Raw genomic sequence first — 6,000 nt, 5'->3', positions numbered from 1 at the left:
GATACTTGAGAATTATTGTAAGTACCCTTGTTTAATCTAGTGTTTTTATAACACTTTCATGTTGTTTAACTAATCTACACACAATATCGTGTGTGAAGTACTTATAGGACATGAACACCTTCACGTATTCTAACTCGAAGAACATTCCTGTCATTTCATTATCCAACCAAGAACACACTCGAGGTGAGTTCATACCCTTACATTTTTCAAGATTTTTTTTTATGTTTTAGGGGGGAATACAAGTAAAACACAAGAAAACTTGTGTTGATTTACGAATCGTTATATATGCTTTCTTATATTTTATGTGAAAATGCTAAAATACATTAAATATCTTTATCTCCAAATTCAGGAACATATAACTACTGATAACACTTCCACATTACAAAATGGTTTTTTCATTATAAACTATAATAGGTATAGTTTATGGGACATGCACTCTATTTTACCATTTCGGGATACAATACAAAAATAATTATTTAAAGGCATAATTATTTTACACCATGTAACTACTATGGAAGGATAATAATTCCACATTACAAAATGGCTTTTTCATTATACTACACGTAAACCGTCAATATGGCTTTGTGAGACATACCTTCACCGTACTTACCAAAGTACATACTAAAGTTCCTGTATTATAACTAGAATCTCTCGTAAGAGAGCGTGACACTTTTGTATAGATCTATACGGGACTGACAATCCCGCACCTAAACTGTTAGCTACAATTAGACCAATAGGTCTGGGGTGACAAATGTTGTACCATTCCAATGTTTGAAGAACGTCGTACATGCCAACTAGGTCATTAGCATGGTTATAATAACTCACAAGGGGTGTTAACAATACGTTTGGTTTACGAATACATACATACCTTCAAATGGTTTTATTTAGATAAAACTACATTACACTATTTTCCAGTACAATACAGTTTACATTTATGGAAACATGCATTCAAATGTTTTTATAAAGATATAAAACTACATTATACTACTTCAAAGTATAACAATACTTATACCTTTTCAGTCTTAAGGTTCCTAAGACTACAATTCACTTTAAAAAGAAAATATTGGATTTTCTGGAAGAACACACTATCATTTTCAAGGAACAATGGCATATCTTTCGCATACAAAATGCTTATGAACTCACCAACTTAAATGTTGACACATTTTCAAACCACTTGTATTCTCAGGGAATCAGTAGACAAGTACCCACACAGGTTTTGTGAAGATGGAGCATAACAGTGTCACATATTATATTTTTGTCGTATGTTTTTGGAGTCAAACAAACAATGATTCGAACTCAATGTAAATATCAAATTATCAATATGATGATTGTAATACTTTCATCTCTATCATTCAATTGTTATGATATTATACATGAAAGTCATCCACCCCTGGACGTTTCCACCGTTTTACTCGGTTTGGGGTGTGACAAAATGTCAATTGTTTTGAGATCTGCTAAGGAGCTACAAACGAACACCTAGACGTTTCCACCGTTTTACTCGGTTTGGGCATGTTCATGCACCAGACACTACATCACAAAGACTTAAGAATGGAATCTATTATGTATTGTCACATAATAATCTTGATTTTAGATCAATTTGTAGCCAATGGTATGATAGTGCAAATAATATGTGAGATCGGTTCAAGGGTTTGCAAACATTTATTTCAAATAATAGTCCATATGCCTATTATATTCATTGTTTTGATCATCGATTACAATTAGCATTAATGGTCCTTTCACAACGAGTTGTCGCAGTGCATAAGTTTTTTACTAAATTATATTTTGTTATTAATGTTGTTAGTGCTTCCTCAAAGTGTAGTGACCAACTAAGAGATGCGCAAGTCGATCAAATTGCATATTTGATTTCTATTGATGAGTTGGAGACAGGTACATGTCTCACCCAAATTGGTACATTACAACGAGTTGGAGATACCAAATGGAGTTTTCACCCAAAACTAGTTTCGAGCTTAATCAAGATGTTTAGTCCTGCTTGCGAGGTTTTACTTAAAATTATTGAGGTGGACATTGGTTTGATCAGAGGGGATGCAAATTTAGTATATGAGACTATTACTACAGTTGACTTCATTTTTGTTTTGCATCCCAAGTAATAAATAATGGAGGTCACTGATTTACTTTTTCAAGCTTTACAAAGAAAATCTCAAGATAATTCTAATGCATTGAATCTAGTTGCACCCACCAAATAACTATTGCAAAAGATGAAAGATGGAATGGTTTGCTCTCTCTTTCTCTCTTTCTCTAAGTCATTTTTTCAGGATTGCGAGATTGATATCCCAAATTTATCTTCTGCTTACTTTAGTAGAGGGGCTCGAGCTCGTAATGACTAATGAGCATAGTGGTTTACACTTGAACATCATCACCGAGTGGATATTTTTATGAAGCCATTAATTGTCTACTTGTGGAATTAAATCACCGGTTTAATGACAAATCAATGGAGTTGCTTCAACATTGAACAACTTTAACCCTAATATCTTACTGCAACTTTCCGAAGTGGTGATGTATGTCAACTAGTAGAGAAGTTTTATCCTAAAGATTTCAGTGAACAAGAGAAATTACTTTTGAAGATGCAACTTCAACATTATGAAATTGATGTTGTTAAACACGCACATTATAAATAATTGACATTTATTTCTAAATTATATCAATGGTTGATAAAGACTGGAAGAGTAGCCAATTTTCATCTTATTTATCGAGTGGCTATGCTCATGCTTACTCTTCCGATTTCCACCGGTAAAACAGAAAGCTCATTTTCAGCGATGAAACTTATTAAAACAAGGTTATAAAATAAAATGGAAGATGAGTTTTTGAATGACACACTCGTTTTGCACTTTGAAAGTGAACTTGCTGAAAAGATTAGCCTAGAAACCATTGTACCAGACTTTAAAAATGCAAAAGATCAACGAGTTCTACTTCGAAATGAAATGTAACAACATTTGCTATTAGTTTTATAGTTTCGAAATTTGATCATAACATAATTTTAAACCAATTTTTTTTTGTCTATATGGTTTTGTTTTGAAGTTTTAATTTTGGACCCCCTAGCCATAGTCCTTGTGTTCCGCCCCTGTTATTGATGGGTTTTGGTCATAAGACATCCTATGTGCTCATACAAACCCTAATGCTTGGATCTAGGTTTCTCTATTGTACATGCTTTGAATCCAAGACTATAAACCCTAATTCTAGCATACATGTAATCATATTAGATATTAGAATAGGTTTATAATGTTACCTTGATTGTTATGTAGCAATAACAATCCCAATCTCCTTGTATTGACTTTGGAAGGCTTAGAGTCACAAGTGTCACTCCTCTAATGGTTCACAAACACCATAATTAAGAGGATGAAGAGGAGAGAGGTTAAAGGCTGCCCAAAAATGTGTGAAACCCTAGCAAGAAGCTTAGCCACGTTTTTGGTCCTTGAGGGATCTATATATAGTGAGGCAATTAGGGTTATCTAACATGGAAACCCCAATTTAGTTGCTTAAGCCCTAAGCAACCCATGGAGCCCTTTCCATAAGGCCTTGGACGATTTCATATGGGCTTCCCCCATAGAATTCGTCCACCTTATGATATAAGGCAATCCATGGCCCAAATTGCAATTATCTTATAATTACAATTCCAGTCCCTTAAGTTTAATTAATATCTTTTAGTCACAAAACTAATTACTAATTAATTATTGACTAATATTAATTAAACAATATGATTTCTCCTTTAATATATTATTCCCATAATATATTAATAAATCATATTTAATCCTTTCTCTCCATAATTCATCCTATCAAGTTGCTTTGGTGAAGGCAACCTAAAAGGACCATGCACCATCGGGTCAAGTACATACCAAAATAGTTATGGACTTAGACACTAATCCAACAGTCTCCCACTTGGATAAGTTTAATAACTATTCTGCGTATGACTTCAGATCCTGATCTGCAATCGTAGCTTTCCAAAGCCGCTGTCAACTCTGATCCTATCAGATACGCGTGTCCTTAGATAAGGGATCATATATTCCTCCATTCTAGATGTCGTATGAGATATGATTTCAAATCATTCTCTTTGTACTATATGTTGATTCCGATTTATGACGACTGACTAATTGAACAAATCAAATTAGCCCTAGCCCGACCGAGCATTATGTTTGTCATCACTAAATCATCGAGGGGCCCAAAGATATCGATTTTATCCTACTTTAAATAAAAGGAATGGATAAACTTTGATACAATGCTTGCTTTCACTTACTCACCGAATCACACACAACAATATGTTTTATAACACCAAGTAACTAGTGCATTTACATATTATCAATGTGCAACCGATTTGCAAGATACAACTCACACATCTCGGTTTCAAGAATGTAAGATGTTATCGTCTCACCAATCACTCGTGATACAATTCAAGGAGTGATCCAAGTGAGCGTGGGTTTAATCCAATGCTCAAATTATATTCATAAGCACTCATGAACATTGCAGCAAACATTTGCTTATGTCTAATACTCTTTTAGACAATCCACACACCAATTCACGACAGTCTTCATTCATATCTACTTCCAACATATGAACGACTGTGGCCCGTTCGAATAATTCAATTATTCTTAATAAACTCAATTATTCTGGAAGTCAAAACATGCAAATTGAAACACAAGAATAATACTAATCCCATATGGCCTCAAACCTTTGAGTATAAATAAAACTCCTTTTATTTACCACCATATCGATTACTCATTATTTGTCGTTTCGGGTAATCAACTTCTTACTTGAATTATTACACTTGTCCCATGCTCTTAGCATGCACACAATGTTTACCTATGGTTCTTACTTTTGTGAAATAGATCAAATTGAACACATTTCCAATCATTCTCATTTCACAACTCCTAATCCTTTTCCATAAGTTTAAGAATATCAAATTCTTGCTACTTATAGAATATGTTAGATTATAACATTTTATGCAATGATCCTTTTGCAATGTCACAACACCAAAATCATAAAGACTATTGCCAATGATATTACAAAATCTTCTATCGGAGATTGTTACAAGACAATTCCTTAGATATGATGTCTCTCACTCAAAGTACATTCCTTTGAACATCCTTTTGCATAAAAGTTTCTAATCTAGACATAGATTTCAATATTCAATTCCCAATATGGATACGCTTCCATATTTTCCATATGACAACTCATTCTTAATAGAATCTTATCTATTTGTAATGATGTCGATATGGTCCATCCAATATGGAAACATTTCCATAATTTCCATATGACAACTTATTCTTAATAGAATCTTTTCTATTCATAATAATGTCGATATGGTCCATCCAATACCATGCTTCCAACTACTCACAAGTGACCAATCTTCGTCGAACTTTGGATTGTCCTTTGATAGTTGTTTAATTATTTTAGTCAAAACCGATTCTAGTCCCTTTTCCCTCTAAATGCGCTAGACATTTGGAAAATTTTAGAATGGTCAAACATTAAAGCATTTGCAATCGATCATATACCCGAAGCGTATGGGACACGATGCATAATGTTTTATTTGCTATGTTCTCAAAATTCGAATTGTGAAGAGGAATGCCGTAATCATAATCGAAATCTTAAGAACACACTATGTACCCTTGACTAAATTTATTAACATTTCTTAACCTAATCCTTTAGATTCGAAATGAAGCATAATATTCTCTCCCTTAATTATAGCAAAACAACCTTACAACCCTTACGACTTTGCATGGTATAACTCTTGTTTTCTATAATTAATACTGCCAACTTGCAATACGTGCCTTAATAATCATACAATCATAACTTTTATGCTCCCACTATCATGATGATTATTATAAGCATAACACTTATGCTCCCACTAGCTTCGACATGTATTCATAAACATCTTAACTTTCAGAAAAACAATGCTTATTGAATTTCTTAAGTTCATGTTTCTAATACTTAGTGTTTTGATAATCTTTTATGATGGCTTCTTGAAATTATACACCTTTGCCTTAGACA

Source organism: Lactuca sativa, chromosome 5, assembly GCF_002870075.4.
Source record: "Lactuca sativa cultivar Salinas chromosome 5, Lsat_Salinas_v11, whole genome shotgun sequence".
NCBI lineage: Eukaryota > Viridiplantae > Streptophyta > Magnoliopsida > Asterales > Asteraceae > Lactuca > Lactuca sativa.
This window is presented reverse-complemented; position numbering follows the sequence as displayed.